This window comes from Lissotriton vulgaris, chromosome 7 (assembly GCF_964263255.1).
Source record: "Lissotriton vulgaris chromosome 7, aLisVul1.2, whole genome shotgun sequence".
In the NCBI taxonomy this organism is placed as follows: Eukaryota; Metazoa; Chordata; class Amphibia; order Caudata; family Salamandridae; genus Lissotriton; species Lissotriton vulgaris.
In genome coordinates this window covers 17,007,317-17,032,876 of record NC_141695.1, presented here as the reverse complement: position 1 = coordinate 17,032,876, position 25,560 = coordinate 17,007,317, and the positions used below count along the sequence as shown (strand labels likewise).

The following is a 25,560-nucleotide window of genomic DNA, read 5'->3' as shown; positions in this document are numbered from 1 at the left end:
CTGACCTGCCATTGTTTTCCATCTAAGGCGCCTCGTCGCCAACGCGAGTGGTTTGAGGTCAACTCGGTGGCTTCAAGATCTAAACAAATGACTGAATAAAATAAAAACAAAAACAAAGACTCACCTCACTAAGGAAGTCCGGCGCCCTCAGTGTTGGTGCACCTGAAAACCTCTTCAGACACAGATTTTTGCACAGATCCTTTCCTCGTGCTTCAAAGATAATAGACCCACCCCAGTTTCCTTGGCCGCTCCTTGCGGGAAGCCTCGCACCGGCTCCTGGGGTCGAGCAGTGGCTGCGCGAACTGTGCGACTGTTCTTATGCTGACCCACGTAACGGAGGAACATGGATTTATTGCAGGAGGCTGGGGTCAATTATCAATGCAACAAGGATTAACTAGTCGAAGCTCCGGGCGGGATTGCAATGGTACACAAAGACGTAGGCTCCTCGACTACCAGCAAGACCACAAAACTAAGTCTCACCCCAGATCAGTTGCCTTAAGCACTGTTCAGAGCAAATAGAGGGGGTGGGGGTGAAGGTGGGGGGGGAGGTAAATATCAGCATCACATACAGAGGAAGATGAGAGCCCATCAGCAAGGGGGCCGATCGACATTAAAGATAGAAAGGGAGGGAGGGGAAAGGGAAGGCCAGTTAGGAGACGGCGGGGCTGGGCAGTAAAGTGGACTGTCACTGAAAACAGGGGGTAGAGCATGGCTGGTATCATGGGCAGCAACAAGAGATGTGCATGGCATCTTCGGCAAATGAGGGGGTAGCAATACGGCTGACATCACAGCAGCAGGCACCATCGGTATCACAGGGATCCAAATAATGAAGAGAGGAGAGCAGAGCAAGGCCAGGGTCCCAAGTAAGCGAGCAGAGTGGCATCAAAGGCAGAGGGCAGAGCAGGGTAAGTGTGGCGTCACTAACCGCAGAGGGCAGAGGTCCGCCTGCGTCACAAACATACAGGTGAGGCCAGCGTCATAGGTGATGCGGCGAGCACAGCGTCAAGGCTGGTCCCCCGGGCAGCATGGGCCTTGGCAGGAGGGAGCAGGGTAAGTCTGGCATCAGAGGAGGCAGGGGGAGGAGAACACAGCGGCATCACAGGAGACTCTGATGGGGGGGCAATGCAAGGCCAGAGTCCAAGGAAGCCGGAGGTGGGGGGCAGAGCAAGGCTGGGGTCAAACCTGTGGCACAAGAGACAAATGGTGGGGCTTATCAGGGCTGGAGTATCAAGACACCAGGGGATGAGAGATGCTGAAGAAAAGGCCAAGATGGTTATTTTTGATGATGGATGGTGAAATAATGTGAGCCTGTATGTATATATAGATCACTTAGTGAAAACAACCCGGGACTAGGGCTAACCTACAGATAGCAACGCATTACCTGTGTTTCTCATAGTGCAGCTTCCTTGTGCAACATGTACTAACACTGTCTGGCCACACCAAGGGTCGCACTACTTACGCATCCTTTAAACACTAGGACCCTGCAATCTATTTACTTACCTGAAAGCAGTGTGACCACGATCATCTCCAGTCTCCACTGAAACGCATTGGGACAATTTTCACCTCTACTCCAGGCCACCCCTGTGCTGCTGGTGGTGCGGCGTGATAGCTGTCTCAACGTATTTAAAAAAAAATCTGTCTGGATCCCCTTTTTAGGTCGAGCTGACGTAAGCAGCGCCAGCGAGCTCTATTGTTAGGGAATTGCCTTGGCAGTGGGACAGGAGATGAGCACGAGCTTTCGGCGATTTCAGCAGGTGCACGCACACGTACAGCCACGCGCCGTGCACATCTCCTGTCCCTCTTCCGAGGCAAGTCAGCCTCTTACAATAGCATTATTTTAACTAACACGCGCACACACCCATACACAGGCCCGCACACACACACACACCCTTAGCCAGTGCACGCAACTTGTCTTCAAACAGCCTGCAAGCTCTCACTTACCGGCTCGGTCCTTGCCCATCTCCTGGCACGCCGAGGGGCTCTCCTCACCACTAGGGAGCCCCCTGTTGCCTCTGGTGCCATGCAGTCTTCGCCTGGTCCCTCTGATGGGGCTAGGGACTTCAGCATTGAGCCTGCAGGGTTCCGGACATTCTCCCGGCGGTTCCTTCCTGTTTCTTTTGCAGGCCCCGCCCACGTCCCAACGAAGGCTGCCTGACTCCTGCGATGTTGCCTCAGTTCTTCGGGTCAGTATGATCGCCATTTGTAATTTTGTTTCTATTGCTTGTTTTTAATGTGCAGTTCCAGTGCAGCACCGCATGCTTTCAATGCTCTTGCAGCGCCCATTTCATGAGTGCTGCCCTCTTTCTTTTCAGTACGAGGCTCTTTTCAAAACAACCGCGCCTTCTTTTTTAGCCACTTGCAGGACGCCCCTTTGCCCTGTAACCAGACCTGTGACTGCCTCTTGTCAAGCTGCCCAAACCAGTGCCCCCTTGCCCTACCCCCCCCCGACCGCCTCACCTTTGTGAATTGTGGTAAAAGTTTTAGGCGGAGTAGACCGTGATCAACACTCACCGGAACTGTGGTGCAAAAAAAAGGAAACATTTAAAAAGAAAAAACTCTCTAAAGAAAATCTTGGTGCCTTAAAGGTTTTTTAATTTTTTTTATTTAAAACCGGGCACAGTTAGCTGGTGACTCTTGTAGTTCACTATCCCCATTATTGTGACTAGTCGCAATTTGTGACTACCTAATTAAGGTTCGCATATAGGTCAGACTGTTACCAACCTTAAATATTGATTTCGTGAGCTTCTTTTGTGGAAAATAAGTCTCTGTTCGCCGATAACACATAGTAGAATATCTGGTGTATTGTTCACAAAAGATAAGTTGAAAAACACAACCCCTGCGTTCCTGCATGAAGAGGAGTGTCTTGGGTCAAAGGTGAGTCCGGGTTGCAGGCACGGTTCATGAAGGAGCAACACCAACAGTTCTTGAACAGCAGTCTTGCCAACACAGACCTCATAAGCGGCTGTGGCTTGTGTAGAACACACATCCTGTGCGAGGATGAAGACCGCTTGGCTTTGTGTAATAATTATGTAATCAAGTGTCTGGCTTAATCAAACTTTTACTACCTGTGTCAGCTGTTTCTTGTCTAACTTATACCAGAAGGTCAAGAGAAGCGCGGGGGCCTAACTTACATTCTTATACAAAGTACCCAGCGTCGGAGTCCTAAGACAACACTCTCACCTTTGACACCATGGTCTCTACAACATATCGGATCTGGGAAAGTTGCAGACAGAGCCGAAGAGCCGTAGTGAGTGTCAGGATGAGAAAACAAGCATTTGCAATGCAATAGGTCTTGCATTTGCGAGATTTTAAACTATTGTAATTGACAATGCCTTTTATTTACGTTTTAAAAACCAACACATAAATAAAAGGCATTGCCATTTACAATGCCAATGGCTCCAACTCTAACAACTGCGAGACATATTGCATTGCTTGTTGAGTCTGTTTCCATTATTGGTCACTGTTGTACAATAAATGTCTTACACTCCTCTGTGTTAGGCCTAAGTCTGCTCGCCCACACTGCCACTAATAGAGCACTCTGGGTTTCCATTGAGCCCGGGACACTTTTGGGAGCCCCTGGACTCTGCACGGTAGAAGCACCCAGTGGTGATGCCCTATTCAGAGACAGCTCTCTGCAGGGATCCCCCAGGAGCAGACACACAAGGCTCCTCGTCCAATGCTTCCAACGAGTTTAACAAATTCACACGAAAAACTCAAGAGTCTGATGAAAAGGACAGAAACCAAAACAAGGTTCACTCGCCCTCGTGGTCACTTACTGCCTCGGTGAATCTACAGAGATTCCGAATCACAAAGCAAACGTTTAAATGTTTATTAACTGCAGGAATCGCCGCACAGACCAGCCAGGGTACAACCAGGAGCTCCGGAGGGCGGTTTATAAATGGGAAGAAGAGCGGTATCCGTCAAAAACTGGCAGATTTCTGGCCTTATGCAGAGGCCAGAGGACCTTCTGGGGTGCTGACAGCAGGATTTTAGGTATCTTTAGTGCTTAATTTGAGCAGGTGGTTGCATGTAGGGGCTATTGGTACTCATTTTTGGAATCAGCACTTATGTTTCTTCAACAGAGACTGATCCAGGGCAAGAGAGAGAAAAACATAAAAGGGGGAAGAAAGAGGAATAAAAACATTGAAAGAGGCAGGGATGAAGAATGAACCTGCAGGTGTGTGATAAAGAGGCAGCGGATGCCTGGTGGTGAACTGATGCATGAGGTGGAATCAGGGATATACAGTCTCAGTACTTCTCGACCTTCATTAGAGCAGGCTTCAGAGCAACAATACAATCAGACTCATCTTTAGGTGCGAGCTGAAGTGTGATTGGCCTTATTTTATCATTTTATTCTGCCTGTCACCCGACGTCGCGCTCTCATAGTGGTGCATGTGTTTCCTCTTGTGTTTGCTGACAGCCCCAGGGCATTTTGTTATCATGTGTCCCCTTTTTCCCTGAAAACAGGGTACAGCTGTGCTTTGTGTGTCAAAGCTGAAGAGCATTCGACGACCTCGAATCGGCAGGAGGGCTTTTCTCCCTCTGGAACTGAATGTGAGTGTTTTGTAAGTGTACCTTTTTACAGTAAAAGCATGTGCATAACGTGTTTCCTTTTTATGTCATCAGCGCCTCATGTAACATACCTGCCAATGTTTCAGATTGCCTATGCGTGACATTTTCATAAGTGTGAGTATGTGGTTTTTTTTACAGAGCTTTTTCTGAACTAGGTCTCAAAAGGAAAGCTAGAAAAGCAGTGCTTTTAGAGGGCCCACCCCTGTCACTTCTCAGCTGCTGAGGGTGACAGAGGTGACCTGACATCGAACGGCTTCCAGGTGTAATAAGACACTAAATACTAGACCTTATATTACGGGTGCCACATTATTAGTAATTGGTAAAAACAAAATGCAAGTAGGATGTTACATGGCGAACCTGGGGAAGAGAATATGGTAGCGGAAAATATAGGGTGAGGTGAAAGCACATTGGGTTGGGGGCAGTTTGTAATTGGGTTGTGGTGAACAACAGAAGAAAATGACCAGTGGAATTTATGGGCGGACATGAAGGACGGACCCGACTTTGATCAAATAAGACAGCGCTAGGCTGGGCAGGTCAGGAATGAGAGTGTTAATGTCAGCAGTGTACCGGCACATTGAAAGTGCAATGTTGGGCAGCAGGGTTAATACCAGGGGTAGGGCTGTAAAAATTTGGCAAAAGAAATGATAAAAACACCCATAGATCTTGAGGTGAAGGTCCTAGAAGCTTAGGAGGTTAGAAGAAAAGCAGGTGACTAGAAGGCGACACGAAGGGGTAGGCCAGAGCATCAGAAAGTGAGTAGAAATACTGCGTTGTCTTACCTCTGACATTTGGTGTGACCTTGAAATTGTGAGCTTAAATTATCGGACAGAAGCTTTACCTGCCACCCTCCAGAGAATGGTGTTGCAAATAAAGTTCTTGAATCCAGTAAGTATAAGTAGGTATGATTTATTGTAGCTTAGTTCCCGGTAAATATAATAATAAAGATATAAGTAGATGCAAATATAAATTCCCACCAGGAGCAGTTCTTCTCTTGCTCAGCCTGCCTGCCATCAACTGCCTCTACTCAGAGCAGTCAGGTACCCAACATTCTAAGATGACATCATACATTCTACCAGATGCAGTGGCTAAGCAAGGGGAAAATCTATGCAAGGGAAATGCAAGAAATAAGCAAGATGTAACACATCCCCCCTTTCTTATAAAACAACAAACTGAAGGTAAGAATATATATATACAAAACAGAGAAAAGAACACAATGCAAAAAGAAAAGATCACATTACATTGCATTCTAAAGATAAGAAAATTGCATTCTGAAAAATAATAACAATAGCATTTTGCATATACATACAATTGCATTCTCAAAAATAACTGCATCTCAAATATAGTAACCCCATCCCCCTTCCTAGGGAAAATTAAACAGATGTTCATATAATCTTCAACAACTTCCATAACCAAAATTAATAAAATATGAACTACTCTATCCATTAGAGCACTTGCGTGGTTCATATCAGCCAATAGAGTAACTTGCGGCTCTTATCAAACTTAAACAATTGAACTCCTCAGAGTTCATCTCAAGAAAATTGAACAACCAGCCAATAGAGTAACATGCAGCTCTTATCAAACTTAAACAATTGAACTCCTCAGAGTTCATCTCAAGAAAATTGAGCAACTTACTGCTCTTTACAGCATTACACAATTGACTCCTCAGAGTCCAAAACCAGAAAATAGAGCGACCTACAGCTCTTCACAAACAAAGCTAGGAAAATGGAGCACCTCAAAAATGAGCACCGAAGTGGCTTCCCAGAAAAAATACAAAACCAATACAAAGCGCCTCAAACATGAGCACTGAAGTGGCTCCCGCAAAAAGTACACATGTACACACTCATGACCATGTAATTAGATGCAACTGCAATAAACATGCAATCTACAACAGAAATAAATGAAACAACTGAGCACCTCAACCAACGTTGAGCATAAATATGGCTCACTCAATCGAATAACTAAAATCAGAAATGTGAAAAAAAAATGACCGAGCACCTCAACATACGTTGAGCATAAACATGGCTCCCAGATTCAAGATACATCAAACTGTAGTGTTATAAGCTCTCAAACATACATGCACAATTACAATAATACTAACTCACTGTAGTTTAACTAAACACTTCACCCATCAAAGATACTAAGAGTTCCAGAACACACATGCAAAGTACACACATGCAAAGTACACACACTCAAAGTACACACATGCAACACACATAAGAAGCAAAACATGGCAATTAAAATGTTGTACAGTCTTCCCAAAGAAATACATAAATGAAAGATGCACAACATCCCTCTGAAAACAAGTTACTATGAAGATGTTAATTTTCCATAAAAAGATGAACATACACTCCGGTGAGCGATCTCTCACCCAAATGGGTTTCATTTATAAGTAGTAAGATTCGCAGTTCCAAGGAAAACACTGACATTTCTTCTTAGAAACAGTTTAGATGTTATGACAGTCCGGGACAGGAAGTTCACAACCTAAGCCTTATAATCACCACCAATGCCAAAGTCATGTAAGTAGATTCTTCACAATTTTGCAACTTTCCTCACAGAAGACAAAGCCATGACCTCTATTTATTTGGCTTCAAAACTGACGAAAATTCATGCGTGTTTCACGCGGCTTTAAAAATTGAACCAGAGTTCCTCCATGAAGTGTACAATGATAAGAAACTCACCACAGGACTCCGTTCCGCCATGAAATAAGAAATCAGAAACAGCAAAGTCCTTCTGCCAGAATAAAACAGTACCTTTCCTTGAAAATCGCATCCACATTTCAGACGCGGTTAAAGAATGGAGAGTTGGTGCTTCACAACGCGATATCTGTTCTCACATTACATGACGTGACGTTGTATGCGCGCAGCAATGTTAGATTGAGATAGCAATAACCATGGCAACCCTTCACTCCAATCCGTAGCATGGAAACTCCGTCACATGGAAACCCTTCATTCCTCGTGTGCGTGTGTGGTGAAAACGTTGAAACAGCAATCAAAGGTAAACACTTAGCAAAGTATATGAAATAATGTGAATCATTTTTAGTAAAACTCAGGAAACTCGTTTTTTCAGTAAATGGACAACACCCTCTCAGCACAGCCTTCATGTCCAAAACGCCACCAATCCAAAGCAGTATGCAGTGAACTTTAGCTTTTGGTACTTCAGCAGAATATCCAAATATTTTCAAACTTCTCCTTACATTGAGAGTTTATAAATGAATGAGTTCTTTGCTTGTAGAAATAAGACATCTTCAATAAAGTTGCTTTAAAAAGTGCTCTTGTTCACAACTGCCAGCATCCTTGTCAAACAGGGCTAAAACGCTGCTTATCTTCTGAGTTTTCAAATAGTAAACAAACACTGTGCATCACTTCTGTACAGCTGATAGTACATGCGTGTTTTCTTGAACAAACTCAAATCATGTGTGTTACTGGTCACAGTTCACATCAAGTTCTCTTCAGATCCAAGCCAAATCACGCAGCAAGAACTCAAACACCCTAGGGAAACAGGCTGTCTAGATCACATAAGACACTGGTGGGGTTGACTAGGGTGCTCACATAAAATACCTTTTCTTCCTTGGCTTGAATTTTTTTTAAAGTTGCAGTAGTGCCAATAGTCTTTAAGTTCTTTAGTTGCAGTAATTATCCATTTAATCAGTTTTCTTTCCACGCATAGGTTCTGGTCTGTACCTCGTTGCCAATCTGTTGCAAATAAAGTTCGGTATGATTTATTGTAGCTTAGTTCCAGGTAAATATAATAATAAAGATATAAGTAGATGTAAATATAAATCCCCACCAGGAGCAGTTCTTCTCTTGCTCAGCCTGCCTGCCATCAACTGCCTCTACTCTGAGCAGTCAGGTACCCAACATTCTAAGATGACATCATACATTCTACCAGATGCAGTGGCTAAGCAAGGGGAAAATCTATGCAAGGGAAATGCAAGAAATAAGCAAGATGTAACAAATGTTAAGTGGAGAACTGTTATAGTTAGCAGTACTTTCATCTGTTATTTCTAGTCCTTTAAAATTGCAACAGAGTGTGGCATGGAGCTCTTTTGAAAATAAATTATTAGAATTACTAATCATAAAGAACTCTGGTGAGGTATCTGTGTGGCGGTACTGGTAAGAGAATGGTACAGTGAGGAAGCAAGGGACAGAAATTGGGAAAGGGGTCAACCAGAGGCAGCAGTGCAGTGTTTAAGGCAGGTGCAGAAATACTAGAGAGGCCAAGCAAAACAGGCTAGAATAAACCTATACCTATATCTGCAAACCAAGTCCAGTGTGGGCAGTGAGAGCAGGGCTTTTAATAGCCAAAGCCCAGCCGCGGACCTCACTTGGGGATAGAGAGGAAAAAGCATAGTGTTTTATGTAAATTGCTACAATTTCCTGGCCCTTCCACAATCTCAAATCCACAGGAATATCTAAAATGTTTCTCTGAGGAAGGGGGCAGCCCTTCTTGCAAATGTTCAAATTAGTTGGGGTATCAAGTGGATGCTTACAATTATGGTCAGAACTCACAACCAGATGCACTCCAATAGCACCAATGGACAGGTTAACAGTAGTGGGTGTGATTAATGCTTCTGAAGCATGAGGGGTAGTTTCAAGGCAAGCTTCTCTCCCTCAAAGAATAGGTACAGCACATCACCAACAGTGCAAGTATCACTCACAGAGCAAACACATAAGTGGCATTAACAGTGCAAGCTTTCCTTTCTCACAGAACAGCTACACAATGTGCATCAGTTCACAAGTTTCCCAGGTTCATAGAAGTATACCACATAATCCCTCACATAACAGGCACAGCTCAGCATCACCATTTCAGGCTTCCATTCCTCATTGAACGGATACAGCAAGGGCATGAGTGCAAACTTCCCTCCTTTGCAGAGCAGGCACAGCATGGTAACAGTAGAGTAGTGGAAGCTTTACTCTGACAGAAAACCTTTATAACCGTATATCAGTACAGACTTCCTACAGTCACAGAACAAGTAAAGCGTAGGAATTATCAGTGCTGCACAGTCTGCAACAGCAGTGAAAACACCCTTGCGTATTTGATGCATATGTTTTAGTATGATTGTGTGGATTGTTAAGTGCTTTGATGGTTGAGCAAGTAAAGGCCCGCCCCATATTTATGTGAAAATGCTTTCTCAAATCTTATGTACCTAAAATGTGTATTTTTTGTGAATTATTGTTTTAATGTTTTAAAATTTAAATTGTACAAACTGTTTGGGGGTCCCCGGCTTCCAGTAGTGATTCCGAGGGGGTCCTCAGGAGTCAAAAGTTTGGGAACCGCTGCTCTAAGCAATGAGGTTCAGGTTAACAAACACTAAAATTAGTTGCCACAAACTATTAGCAATGACATTGCCAGTGCATAACTCAGTAGTAAAAAATGTTAAAAGGAGTACTGCTGTGCATGCTTCACAAAAATGCATCAGACACTAGCGGTCTGTCTGAGCAACAAACCATAGTCATGCAGAACATTAATAAGGTGATGCGTAACATTGCTATACTTTACCAGAAAATATGCGGATTCTGCTAGAATGATAAAATGAGGACAATGTTATCACATGGATACAAGCCTGGGGGTTTCACTCTATAGGAACCACCACAGATGTGAGTCCTCTGTTTGTCCTCTGCAGGACACCTTTCACCCTGCAATCGTTTGGAAACCATCTTCAGGTGAAACTGTAGCTCTCAGGTTGTGATGTCCACTCACACAACCTCCGCACCACAAGAGAAGCACAGGAGGAGTTGTTAGGCAGTGTACCATGGCCTTTCTTCCAGGTCACAGCATCGCTTTGGATATTGGCCTAGCCTAGCCCTGGGACACTCCCGCGCCGCACGGCCACCAGCTGCTGCGTGTGCCTCCCCCTCCAGTGTGCCTCGCTGCCCGACTGCCGCTTCGTGTCCACGCCCCCTCCTTCGAGCGGCGTGGTCCGTGCTTAGCGCTCTTCTCCCTGTGCCCCTGGTGCTGTTTGTACTGTTGCTAGTTGTTATTGTGGAATTGTAATTGTATGTAATTGTGTATGCCATAACTGTTGTTTTCCGCCGTATTGCCCGTTTTTACCCGCCCTCCGTCTTCCCTCCCCGCTCCCCGCTTCCCGCCATCACCGCTGACCCCGCCCCTTTTTTCCTTCTGTTCCCTCCCCGCTCCCGCCTCCCAGCTGCCCCGCCCACCCGCGCACTTCGCCATATATGGCGACCGTGCGAACGCGCAGCGGTCACGCGCAGCGGGCGCGCCGATTGTGCGCCGAAGGTGCGCCAAAGGTAAGCCCGTCTACGCCCGTCCGCGCCTGGACCGCGCCCAGTGCCAGGACCCCTGGCCCACAAGGACCCCGACCGACCCGCCTGACGTACAACGCTGCCACCCTCATCGCACTCAACACCGGCCGAGCCCCGGGATGCTGCAGAGCCACCCCACGACGCGTCCACGGACCCTTCAGCTGCAACGCCTGCAAGTTCACCTGCATCCGGACCTGCCCGACACCAGCACCTCCCATGCCGAACACCAGCAGCAACCACCTCAAGTGCATCCTGCTCAACACCCGCTCCGTCCACAGACACGCCATCGAACTCTGGAACCTCCTCGACACCATAGCCCCTGACGTTGCCTTCATCACGGAGACCTGGATGAACGCCTCCTCAGCGCCCGACATCGCCATCGCCATCCCCGAAGGTTACAAGATCACCCGGAGGGACCGCAACGCCAACCAGGTGGGAGGAGGCATCGCCATCATCCACAAGAACACCATCCGCATCACGACCAGCACCGACAACACCCCACCCTCTGCCGAACACCTACATTTCCAGATCCACACCGACCCGAAGACCACCCTCAGAGGCACCCTGATCTACCGACCTCCGGGACCACGCACTCAATTCAGCGAGGACATCGCCGACTTCGTCAGCCCGCACGCCCTCCCCTCCGCTGACTACATCCTCCTGGGGGACTTCAACTTCCACCTGGAGAACAACAACGACTGCAACACCAGCCCCCTGCTCGACAACCTCGCCAACCTTGGACTCAAGCAGCTGGTGTCCACCCCCACCCACCTCGCCGGACACACACTCGACGCCATCTTCTCATCCAGCAAAGACATCGCCTTCAGCCACGCCACAGAACTCCACTGCACGGATCACAGATGCATCCACTTCACCTTCAGAAGAACGACGATCCACCACCACCAGCAACAGGTTGCCCGAAGAAGCTGGAACAAGATCACAGCCGACCAGCTCGCCGCTTCCCTGAGCCAGCACCCCCCGGCCAGCTCAGCGAACCCCAGCCAGGCCGCCGCCAACCTCTCAAAGTGGATCAGCAAATGTGCAGACGAACTCGCCCCTCTGAGGATCCCGCCCAGCAGACCGGGCAGTAAGAGAGCCCCATGGTTCACCGACGAACTCAAGAGCTCCAAGAAGAACTGCCGAGCCCTCGAGAAAGCCTGGAGAAAGGAACCCACGCCGGACACCAGGACCACCCTCAAGCTCGCCACCCGGAAACACCACCAACTGATCCGCATCGCCAAGAAAACGGCTTTCAAGAACCGACTGGACAACAACGCACACAACTGCAAGGAACTCTTCAACATCGTGAAAAAGCTCTCCAACCCCAACGCCGGAAACAACGACATCACCCCATCGCAAGACCTCTGCAACTCCCTCGCCTCCTACTTCCACAACAAGATCGCGGACATACACTACAGCTTCAGCACTCAACCGACGCACGCCACGACCGCAGCAACGCCGCCCACCACCACCCTCCGCGCCTGGACCCCAGTCAACACCGAAGACACCGTTCACACGATGAACTCCGTCCACTCCGGATCTCCGACCGACCCCTGCCCTCACCACGTCTTCAACAAAGCCGACGCTGTCATCGCACCCCACCTGCGGGACATCATCAACTCCTCATTCGACACCGCCACCTTCCCCGAGAGCTGGAAGCACGCTGAACTCAGCGCTCTACTCAAGAAACCTACGGCAGACCCCACCGAACTCAAGAATTACCGCCCCATCTCTCTCCTCCCGTTCCCAGCCAAAGTCATCGAGAAGACGTCAACAAACCGCTGGCCGCCTTCCTCGAGACGAATGGATCCCTCGACCCATCGCAGTCCGGATTCCGTGCCAACCACAGCACCGAGACCGCCCTCATCGCCGCCACTGACGACATCCGAGCCCTGATGGACAACGGAGAAACAGCGGCCCTCATCCTCCTAGACCTCTCCGCGGCTTTCGACACGGTCTGCCACTGCACCCTAGTGCAGCGCCTCAGCAACGTCGGAATCCAGGAGAAGGCGCTGGAATGGATCGTCTCCTTTCTCGACGGAAGAACACAAAGAGTCCGCCTACCACCGTACAAGTCAGAGGCCACCGAAGTCATCTGCGGCGTCCCTCAAGGATCCTCACTGAGCCCGACTCTCTTCAACGTCTACATGAGCCCCCTCGCGGCCATCGCACGCCAACACAACCTCAACATAATCTCCTACGCCGACGACACCCAGCTGATCCTCTCCCTGACCAACGACCCAGCCGCCGCCAGAGCCAACCTGCACGAAGGGATGAGAGAGGTAGCCGAGTGGATGACGACGAGCCGCCTGAAACTGAACTCAGATAAGACGGAGGTCCTCATCCTGGGCTCCTCGCCCTCCGCCTGGGACGACTCCTGGTGGCCCCCCGCCCTGGGCACCGCACCCAAACCGACGGACCACGCACGCAACCTGGGTTTCATCCTGGACTCCTCCCTCTCCATGGCGAGGCAAGTCAACGCCGTCTCCTCGTCGTGCTTCAACATCCTGCGCATGCTTCGGAAGATCTTCTGGTGGATCCCCACAGAGACCAGGAAGACCGTCACCCAGGCCCTCGTCACCAGCCGACTGGACTACGGCAACGCACTCTACGCCGGAACCACCGCCAAGATCCAGAAGAGGCTCCAGCGCATCCAGAACGCCTCAGCCAGACTCATCCTCGACATCCCACGACACAGCCACATCTCCGGACACCTAAGAGACCTGCACTGGCTCCCGGTCAACAAGAGAATCACCTTCCGCCTCCTTACCCACGCACACAAAGCTCTCCACGACCAAGGTCCGAGCTACCTCAACAACCGAATCAACTTCTACGCTCCCAAACGCCACCTCCGCTCCGCCAGCCACGCCCTCGCCGCCGTCCCACGCATCCGCAGAGCCACTACAGGAGGAAGGTCCTTCTCCTACCTGGCCGCCAAGACCTGGAACTCCCTCCCGGCCGACCTGCGCCTGACCCAAGATCACCTCTCCTTCAGGAAGAAGCTCAAGACCTGGCTGTTCGAGCAGTAGCGGCACCCCCCCCCCCAAGCGCCTCGAGACCCTACGGGTAGGTAGTGCGGTCTACAAATGTCTTTGATTGATTGATTGATTGATTGGCCTGGCCAGGTCACGCTTTGATCTACTGCAACTGGTTTGTTTATAGTCCAGTGCAACTAAAGCTCCCTCATTCGTTACGATGAATCAAGAGGGAGGTCTTGGATTTACAAACTATTCTGGAAGGATGGAGACCACTACCTCCGTCTAGTGCTTGTCCTATGAAAAAGATTACACCTTTAAGGACTACAAGTTTAAAGCGGTGGCCCTAACATGGGTAACTCACCATACTTGTTAGCCCAGTACTCTCAGACACCCTGCATACATTCAACGTGAAAGTGGGGCTTAGTCATGATGTACTAAAATAAATTCCATGGAGAGCTTTAGGGTAGCCTCCCCTCTGGTACAAGGTAAGCACGTCCTGCACACTGCTACTATAGTCAGCTGCCACCGACTGATGGTAGTGTAATGGTTTGCTTGCAGGCAGAGTAGTCAACCACATTAAAAGTTGGACCCATTTGAGTGTACACAATAGACCCTGGTACTCTGCTGGTGAGCACTTTTACTGACCAGGGTACAAGTCAGTCAAGAACACTGTATCTAGGACTTGCCACCCCGGAGTGTGACATACCACCATCAGGATTTATTCCTCAAGCCCAGTATTTGTCACATTTGTCTGCACTCTGCAGAACGGCTTGCACAAGACTGTAAAAGGATTGCCAAAGTTTGCTGACCACCAATGAATACAATGACCAGATTGCAAGTATAAGACAGCTTCACTAGACCAGTGAGGTGGTGGCTTTGGGCAGCACTTTTTTATAAAGTTTACTTCAGAGTGAATTTATGATTAGGTGGCACACGTTTTGAAAATGGTCCCCTGAATCTTGAAACCAGTTTTCCAGAGCATTCTATATTCAGCGGTGATGATCTCATGCATTTACACACTTGCCAGGGGCACAAGAACAATTCCTCTGGCTGGCGTTGTGGGTCTCTGAAGCATTGCTTTACTTGGTGGAGCTTTCTAAAACAAGAAAAGAGGACACTGTAAGCAGTTAACTGTGACAGACATGCAAATTGTACACTATACAAACAAATCATACACATCACAGCGCCTTACTATTAAATTAGAAAAATGTGCTGCATTTCCTATGATTGTTTTGAGAATAATTTATTTAACCCTCAATTACCCCCAGGTGGCCTTCAAGGACCAAATTGTTCCTTCACACCCGATCCTCTTGTGCATCTCCGGTTGTTCTATCCACAATTTATTCGAATGACAACAAAGTGAAAAAGGAATATGGTTCACTTTGCTCCTGTTGCCGCTGCACCAAAATGAACTGTTTATTTGCGCTTGAGTTCACTCCTCGTGATTCAATGCCGTTGTCTTGCATGTGCATGTATTCTAGTTAGTTCTAATTGTTAGAAATGGGATTTCCGGTTGGCTAAGGCTTGCGCCAAAGTCAGGCAGAAACCACCAATCCAGTCAGGGTAAGGGTGTTACACGCCAAGATAACCCCTGCTCACCCCCTTGGTAGCGTGACACGAGCAGTAAGGCTTATCCCAGAGGCAATGTAAGTTAAGTATTTGCGCACGCACCCACCAGCAACAACATCCTAGGCCCCCCACAAAAGGAACTCCACACAAGGTTATATATAAAAATAGCCTTTGTATTATACCAAACACATTAGATAATAACCACACAATTTACACTGTGCCACTGGCACGGGCAGAATTTACAGGGGGTTATATATACATAGGACAGGGCCACATGGACCACTGTCAGGAATAAGCACTATTAGAACTAGCACTTTGAACATGGGATAATTGTAGCACCAAATCGCAAATGTAGCACACAACCAGTAACCACTGGCAACAGGTAGGTACACTCTACGCAACCCTAACCACCTTAGGCATATATTACGCAGGGACACCACCTTACTAGTATAACTATACTAGGAAACCCAACCTCCTAAGCATAAAAATACATTTAGAGGTATCAAGACGGGGTGCGCAAAACATACTACACACAGTACATTTCCTAACACCCAAAAAGTAGTACATAAATCACAGTAAGATCCAGGTTGCGTCACTGCGCAAAAACCTAAACGTAGCAGCTGCCCACTACTTGCTGGGCAGCTGAGGACAAGAACAGGGCCTAAACGCTGCAGCTGGCACTAAGTAATGCGCACCTGGGGAAGGCCAAAGTAGGGGCGAAGGAGTGTGACTCACTCCTGAGTCCAGAGACAAGTCCCTAGGAAGGAAAAACTAAATGGTGCAGCTGCCCACTACTTGCTGGGCAACTGGAAAGCACACTGCGACTTGGGCCCTCACTGGCCATTAGGAGCAAAACTGAGCCATCTGGCTCTAGAGATAAATGTAGCGCACAGGGGAACCCTCTAGGCTCTCAAAACATCTGTGCCCATTGGAGCCTCGTGGGCTCCAATCACGACAATGCCCCCTGAAGCCTCTCAGGCTCTAAAACAATGTGTCCCCAGGAGCCCTCTAGGCTCTTAAAAATAATGGGGCCTGTGGGAGCCATCTGGGCTTCTCCTTGGCGGGCGGGCCTTCCGGACACACTTCTCTTCGTGCTTCCATCCGCAGACCCCGCCTAAAACCAGTTCTCGGCGGCAGGGAACGGATCAATGAGGGGTGGACTCCCTCTAAATTAAGAATAGAAAAAGCGGAGTGGGCACCCGTCCTTTTAAAATAATCAAGGCAAGAATGCAGGGTGGCACTTGTAGGAAAATATTTGGAAAAAGGGGACCCCTATATAATACAGTTGCACTTGCTATACATAGGGAAGGAACAGAGTTGGGAAAGGTCTATAGCCAAGTGACAGACAATAATTAGATAGTTTAATTTATGGTTTTATGAGAATGAAAACCTGTGGTATATTCAGTCCAACTGTATACAGAAACCAACAAGCATAAATTGTTTCTGGTATTGCTTTATTGTTTATTGTTATTGATTATTTTTTCTTTGTTTTCTTCTGTTTTTTATATAGTTTTTATAAGTGATTATATGTTTTGGTTGATAAAATATTGAATTAAAACTACAAAAGAGAAAATACAAAATCAATAGACATGAAACGTATATACAGTGATGAAGGCAAAGCGGTAGACACCACTACGCGCGTTTCGGCTCTTGAGCCTTCTTCAGGTGACCGTCTATTGTTAGAATTTCAAAGAGTCCAGGACTCAAAAAATGGTGTAGCGTGGACTAGATAGGTCAGTCGGTAGAAGCAGCTTCTCAGAGTCTTAAGATGTAGGAGGATATAGTCCTATAAAGTATCATATGATATTATGACATCAAAGAAGGGAATATAGTGGAGATAGCTCTAATTCAGATCGTTGCTCATATTGAAATCTCCACACGGATGACTTCATGTGAACTGATGGTGAGGTGATGAGAAAAATAGGACAGGAAATGAGTATTTTATCTCCACAAGTAGATAAAGTAACTGGAGGTGAATAATAGTGATATCTGATTGTCAACACGAATATTTTTGATCCATCTAAAAGTAAGGTGGAAAAGGTGTCCCAGGAGCAGGAAACTTAATGAAGGATGATCTGGTCTTTATCTTGTCCGTGGTTTTTACTAAAGATGGTTATGCTCCTGGTATCAAAGGACTCGCAACGGGAGCCGACCGCCAAAAAAGCGCACACCGGTATGCTGGATGCAAGCAACCTTGTAGGAAAATATGCAATAAGCGGGATGGGCACCCGCGAGGCCGGTAAGATCGAGGGAATCCCTACGTCGGGGTTCCCTCGAGAAGGAGATCAGAGCATTCCTCTTCAGTGGCAGAAATGGCTAACACAAAGGGGCACAGCGTTTCCCTGCATCAGGAAAGGAGCCAGGGGCTCTTAAAATAAAAGCAAGGTCCTGTAGAGTTCAAAAGTACAGCAGACAGGGTTCCTAGGGCAAGGAAAATGAGCATTCAAAGGGCTTCTATAAATGTGGACATTGTGGGATGTGCAGGCATGCCAAGGATAAGACAAAGGTTTTTCAAGTGTCAAATGGTAAAAAATATGAAATAAGGACTAACATAACTTGTAGCACAAAATATGTGATCTACATTATAGAGTGTAAATGCTCAAAGATATATGTGGGCAGCACAATTCGCATGCTGAAGGATAGGGTGAGTGAACACTTGAGAGCGGTGAAAAACAATGATATGCGGTATCCAATAGCGGAACATGTACATACATGCAACAAGCAAGATCAAAGTAAAAGCTTTAAATTCTATGGAATAGATCACGTTTACATTGACCCTAGAGGGGGTAACAGAGAACTGAAATTAAGGCGGCAGGAGGCAAGGCGGATTATGAAACTGCGGGCTGTGGAGAACGGCCTAAACTTTAATCGAGAGCTGGAATTTTTTTTAGGTGATTAATGATTATAAGAACATATATGGATGAAAGCCTGAATTTTATTATCATGTTATAGCAGTTATAATTAATGTGAGTTGAAAATTGCTAACTTTAGAGTTAATATTAGATTCATGTTACTGAATGTACTTGTGGATATACATAACTAATATTGCAGTGAATAAGATTCAGTACATCCAAATTAGAGTGGGGTTTTAGGAATATTAGCAGCATATGAAGCAATGATTAAAATGAGTAATTTATGTTAAGGAGTAGGAATATATAGTCACCCGACACATGAGAGGGACCGTAGAATTTTCAAGTTTAAATATATATATTGTGCAGCAGAGAATATACAAGGCTAAATATTTATACTGGGTAACTAATATGCTAATTTAGGAATACCAATATTAATTGAATTTTGAAAAGCATTAAAATGCATAAATAACGCATATAACGGAGACAGGCAGTTAACATCCTAAATTTAGGAATACCAATATAAACGGAACTTTGAAAAGTATTAACAGCGCATAAACAAAGATAGACTTGCATTGTTATTAGAACGAGAAAAGGGATACAGAGTAGATTTCCCCACTCTAAGATGGCGCCCAAGATTTTACAGGGGTAGTCAGTTTTCACTGTCAAGGGACGCCACTTAACGGGCGCGAGACAGGCTGATGTTGCTGCCTGTACACGGGACGCCGTGAGAGTGTAACAAGGTAAGGGCGTATATAATAGGGTTTAAGTTCATAACAACTAGCGGCTGTAACGCTATAATAATGATGCGTTTTGGATTAACAGTTGATGGGTGCAGTATGACGAAGGCAGCGGAGTGAAAGACTGATATCGGCACAAAGCATGATTTAGAAGGTACTGTGATTCTACGTGACTTAATAGACGTGATGTCGTTTGTTACTAATAAATAAGGGTACAGGAGTTTGAATATGATTATGGCTCTTTGCTTTTAGGAAAGGTGGAATTGGAATCTTTATATAAGGTGATATAAAACAAGTGGAGTTCTTTCGGATGCTATAGATAAAAGTGCAGGTGAGACCTTTAATTGTTTAAATCTTTGGAGTGATGTACAGGTTTAAGAAAAAGGTTAACAGGGATGCTGAGAGATGGCTTCATACAAGGATATATATTTTCTTTTAGAATTCGCAATATAAGGACAATATTCACTCCGACTTAAGAAAGTGCAGCAAATAATATTTACAAGCACCCTTACAAAAGACTTGAGGTACGAAATCTAAATTACCCTTAAGCAACAATGTAGATTGAGTGATTGAAGCTGTTCTAAGTCCTCCGTTATGCCATAAACTTGAGAGTAAGGATTTGTTTCCCCTTTTTGGCAGGTTCAAATAGAACATAAAGTAAAACATTGCTACAATAATAATCTGTTGGGCATAAGGTTATAATAAATGAAGAGAGCAATTTCACATGAGGTTTTTTCACTTGCAATGTGCATGAACATGATTTCTGTATAAAGTTCACCAAAAGGGTATGAGGTTCTGTTTCCTCACTGAAATTTGTAAATATTAATTTGATTTGTTGATGAAATAAGTTGTTAATGTTTTTAGACGCATGTATTCACTTCTGTAAAATAAGGACACATGTTTTCGCATGGGCCATGTGGGGCTCTATCTGTTTTCAAATTTACGAAAATGTACATAATGGTAAGAGTATATTATTTTGTATTATTTCCAGCCCTGACGAAGCCGACAGGTAGTAAATAACCTCAGCGAAACGCGTTGGTTGGGATTGGATTGGAACAAAAGAATAAAAAGATAATTCTTATGAAAATCGCTTTTGCTTAGATGTTTCAATATGAACTAAGCTAAATTTTGGCTAGTATAAGTGGAGTGCTTCAATCTGTGTATATTTTGTTCAGACCCATCCTGACTCCTGGAGCCAGACACACCAGCCAGCTCCAGCCAATCACAAGCCAGACAGTCAAATCACATTAACTGCACCGACATGCTAACTTCTAGACGTGGCACTTCCACACTAGACACAATAAAGCCGCACACATAATCGCGCAGCATTTACTCTCACGAGTTCGCACATACCAAACTCGACCCTGCACTCCCTACACACCAGGAGCTACCATGGACACACATATCCCCCATGCATTCCTATGGGAGGGCAGGCCAATCTCGCACACGCACTCAGAGAGCGCACGCACTTTACACTGCGCCACCGTGCTAAAGTGCACAAAGACCAGAAATCACTATAATGATGTAACATTAAAAGGAAAAAAGTTCAGGGGTGACCCTGCCAGAAGGGCCAAGTCCAACACTAATCTTTTTTGTTTGTTTGTTTTTCTTACTTCATGCAGGGTTCAAGACTGGACATGAGAAAACGAACACTTGAAGAATAAGATCGAAGAACAGGGTTCTGGAGGTCCAAAGCTGGTAAGCTTGTTTTGAGTGCAGACCTGGAGCAGGCGTAGACATTTCCTCTGACGTTTGTAGAAGAAATCCAAGAGCCAAACCATACTTAAAATACAACTGCACCCAAGATGCTGCCTAATCTTTTGCAGGTTTGGAAATGTCACCGTAGTCTTGTGAGACCTCAGGACCGGGCATTCAAGACCAGGAGCAGTGCACTGGCTGGGGTGACCACACTGCCAAGGAGAGTATGTGGCTATGGAGGCCAGCTGTGATGACCAGGAGAGCACATCACAGGCAGGATAGGACTTCCAGGACGCCTCAGAGCTGAGGTTTTGGGGGGTTGACATGTAAAGGGCTACAGGCCAGGCAATCCCTTACAGCACCCTGCCAAAACCACCCCACTGGTGGGGTCTTTGCTAGGTTTTGGGTATAGAGTAGACCGACTAGCTGTGTTTGGAGGTACATGTGCTATTCGTTCTCAAAACCTTTCCTCTGGTCTAAAACCTTACAAGTGAACCTTACAATGTAAGCAACCTTTTAATGCCCTTATTAGGACCAGCCTGGGAAATAGGCCGGATTTCCTGAAACCAGAGTAACCAGCACTCCTGTATCAGTTGACGAGTGTGGCCATGAACTTCCTTTAATTAATGAGAAATTACATGAGGAATCAGGTCCCATTCCCCTGTTAGTTCCTCATTTTGGACCAGTCTTTCACCCTTATAAGCAGCTGAAGACTCCGGGTGAGAGTAAAGAGATCTGCAGCTATCCCACAAATCTCATTAGTTTGATTGGAGATGCAGGTAACTTCTGTTAATGGTCCCCTCGTAATTAAGGGGCAATTTGTAATGAGGACTTTAGTCTTTTAGAATCTAGAATGGCGCTCGCTCAGCTGAGCTAAGCGAGTGCGGACAGAGCAAGAAAGGAATCACTGCCCCAGACCGTCACTTGGATTAAATACAAGTTCTCAAAGAGTACCCCTGGGCCTTGAATTGCCCGAAATGGTTACATGCGAGTGTATTGCATCTTTGATGAGCTTCCTCGTATATGAATTGATCGCACCAAAATGAACAGTTTTCTTGATTCAACGACATAACAAACCAGGGAGTCAATACCTCGTATCAGCTACAGAACTACCAGTGGCTCTACTATAACCCCACCTGGGTGCGCCCTACTGGGCACCCGTAGAGGCTGTTATCCCCCTCCCCCACGCCCTTCCCAGTCCTGATGAAGACCCGCTTTGACCCTTTAAGAGGGCTCACCCAGGGTTGAAACATTGACACTCCAATACTTTGGACCAGCACTAAGGACTCTGTGAGAAGACCAACGGATGTGGTCCTCAGAAGTTCCTGATAACCTTGTGCTAATGGCCAAATTCCCCTCCCTGTCCTCCCTCTTAAACATCACTGTATATTTTGACACCTTCACCAATATCACTGAGCACTGAATGTCACCTTGCTTCATATTTTGATGCGCCATTGTGTATTTTGTACAGCCTTTTCATATTTGAAATCAGGGTAACTATAAATTAAAAGAATTTATAAAAGTATTTTTTACCCTAGTTTGTTTGGAATTGCATTCTTTTCTCGTAGATGAACTCACCTTAAAATGTATGCATTCTTTCTTCCTTAATGAAAAAGCTTCTAAATGTTTTTATTGTTTATGATTCAGTACAACTGAAACTAATAGTACACACCTGACAGAACCATTTGTATACTTTGAGCTATCTGTGGAACAGCAGAGGACAACATTTTTAGGGGAGGGGCTGTGGGTATAGGAACTCCTCACTCGTCTTCATCGTTCGTGAGTTCGTACGTCTCAGTGAAGTCTGTAGCCAACACAAGTGGACAATTCCCACCAAATACTCATCCTTTAACTCGATTATGGGAGATTCTACATTCCATGCGGAGCTTTGATTGTAAATGTTAATTCATTTAAGATAAGGACCAGGAGGAGTGGAGATGCCCCAAAAGATCGAAAAAGCTTTGTTTCCAAAGTCTTTATTTTATAGGATAGGCATGATTTTAGCCAAAAGGCCAAACCTTCAGATGAATCAGCAGAGGCTTAGTGCTGCTGCAACTAAATCATATTGTTCCCCAGATCGGGAGTCTCTAGGGTGTTTAAAATTGGGTCCTTCATTAAGGTACCTAACAACTTCCCACAATAGGAGTTGGTAGATGCCTGATCTATGCGTGTCTTGAGTGAGCTGTGGCAGATGCAGGGTCATAACAAAATCTTTGATTCCAATAGAGCAGCTCGCACCAACCGACATATGCCTGTGACTCTTCTAATGAAGTCGCTGATTGATGCTTTCTGGGCTGTGTAAATGGGGCCGGACTGGCCGTAGTGGGCACTGGGCGTTTCCCCGGTGGGCTGGCAGGGTGGGGGCATGTTTAAGTCACTTGGGGGGCCGTTTTTGTTATTTGCGGTTTTGCTGCACAGCTGCAATATCTGCTCCCTGCAACATAAGCAAAAAGCAGTAGAAAGCTTTCTACTAGCCCAGATCCCCCCCCGACCACACCCCCAGGGGCCAGCTGAGAACTTTGACAGGGCCAGTTTCGGTTACCATTCCGGCCCTGTAGGTAAACCATGTTGTAATATCAATAAGAGATATTGTGCTTTTTACCTGTTGCACTGTGATAATTCAGCATCACTTACTTTGCAGGTTTTCTTATGATTATCTATACTACTATTAAAAAGAGAGAGAGCTGAAACCTTTGAGGCGGGTAATCTCGAAAAGTATAGCACCAATCACAACACCCAACACAGCATTGGAAAGGGGAGTTGCAGCAGATGGACATAGGCTATACATCTGGCCACCATATACAATAGAAAGGTCAAACAACCTTAGGGGTAAAGTAGTCCCTTGTGGGCGTTGGCATTCTGCTTTCAGCGATGGGCGTGTCAAAGTAGCGTGGGAAGTCAAAGTAGCGATGGGCGTCTCAAACTACACTTTGTGGGCATCACCGTTGTCAGAGGGGCCTGGCCCAAAACAAAAAACGATAATAAAATATGCGCGCACATTCACGCTCCATTACTGATACTGATAACACTCACAGTACTTGCAGCGCTAACTAAAACAAAGCTTTACTCATTTGTGAGCCTCGGCGTTGGCAGAAGGGGCAGGCAACAAAAAAAAGGGGCGCTGCTTTCAAAAGTGCACTATTTACTCGGCGCAACATTCACGCCTTTGTGGGCGTCACTGTTGTCAGAGGGGCCGGGGCTGGCATAAAAAAATGGCCGCCGATTTCACTGTGCAAGCCCATTCACACTCCATTAATGATAGCACTCACAGTATTTGCGGCGGGAACAAAAACAAAGCTTCACTCATTTGTGAGCCTCGGCGTTGTCACGGGGGCAGGCATAAAGAAAGGGGCGCGGCTTTCACAAAGTCGCCGGAAGCATTGCAGAGAGTGGGAATAGCGTCCTTGGATTTTAAATGGCCGCCGATTTCACTGTGCCAGCCCATTCACGCTCCATTAATGATAACACTCACAGTATTTGTGGCGGGAACAAAAATAAAAGCTTCACTCATTTGTGAGCCATCGGCGTTGTCACAGGTGGCAGGCATAAAGAAAGGGGCACAGCTTTCACAAAGACGCCGGAAGCATTGCGGAGAGGGGGAATAGAGTCCTTGGAGTTGTGGCGTTTGGCAGTGATGCTTTGTGGGGCGTCTATGTGCACCAAGCAAGTCTTTGGGGAGTGCGTGAACCTACTAAGGTACACACCCTCAGTGTGCATGCCAGGACTGATCAGGGGCGTCAGCAGGAGCGGGCACACACGTTCGCATCTGCGGAAAGGACAACAAACCGCAGAGCACAAGCTCACCTTCCGCGCAACAGAAAGAGGGGTTCTGAGCAGCCGCACAGGCAAGTCGCATGAAACAATAAATGTACTATGCCATGAACTTTAAAAAAAACTTTGCCTTGCCTATTCTAACCATTTAAGACATTCTTTTTCGTACCCGGACAACTTCGGGACAGGCTGCTAGTAAAAATGTTAAATAGAGCTTGAACTTGGTTAACATATCACAATTGTGACAGCTATAGCAATATCTCATGAAGGATACCGAAAGAAAAATAGTATGCATATATGTATTAGCTAAACCAATAATACATCTCTGCATCCATAAGTCCACGCACAACAACATCCAGACAGAATATCCAGATACTTTTGTTTTGTTTGAGTCTCAACTCTGTCATGTTCTCTCTATTTGTATTGACGTTTTTAATTATGTGGAAGTAGATTTCTTTATGATGTGGCTGTATCGTGCTACTGTTGAACTGTAGTTGTGCTGTCCGATCCCAAACCATATTGCTGGTCTGGATCTTGTTGGCCAAATGATTGGGCAGCTATTTTGTGATCAGTAGTTTTGCGATCTGCTGTGAAACTGCCAAAGAACCTGACTATATTACGCAAGGAGACCAATGGCGCCACTCATTAAGTGTTAATTTCTTCAGGGGGCCATGTGCCTTAAGAACTGGTCACAAAATATTTGGTGCAATTTGCGATCACTATTTTTGCAACCAGTGTGCTAATATAAATATTGAACTATGTACTAATAAGTCGGTTCAGAAATTGCTGATTCCAGTGGGTCACACTTGGACCTACCTAGGTCGCAAATTGCGCCCCCTTAGAAATTGCAGCCATCACAGGGATGGTGAAATGCTGAGGTCAGTAGACCACCTTGTCTGTGTTTGCTTTTAAATATACTTTTCTTTTTTTAAATGTAACTCATTTCCATGAAAGAAATCTGGATGCAATTGGAAAAAAACTAATACAAGTGCACGTTTGTATATGTGGGTAAGTATGGGACCACTGCTTAATCTTAAATTGTTTTTGTCACTCATTCAGAAAGCGGAATGGGTCCACTTGGGTCACGTTCCCATCAGACTTAGGGCCCATTCCTATT

At 46.1% G+C, this 25,560-nt stretch overlaps 1 long non-coding RNA gene across 2 annotated transcripts in view; it reads left to right on the top strand.

Moving 5' to 3' along the window:
* The window catches only part of LOC147700529 (uncharacterized), a 41,879-nt gene that overhangs the window by 3,829 nt on the left and 12,490 nt on the right, over positions 1-25,560 (top strand). Inside the window, exons 2-3 of one of the 2 annotated variants that reach the window (XR_015297391.1) lie at positions 4,468-4,554; positions 20,597-20,672. This is a non-coding gene — a long non-coding RNA (uncharacterized LOC147700529). Of the gene's footprint in view, positions 1-4,467; positions 4,566-20,596; positions 20,673-25,560 lie in introns of both variants that reach the window. The other variant, XR_015297390.1, reaches the window with a different exon arrangement.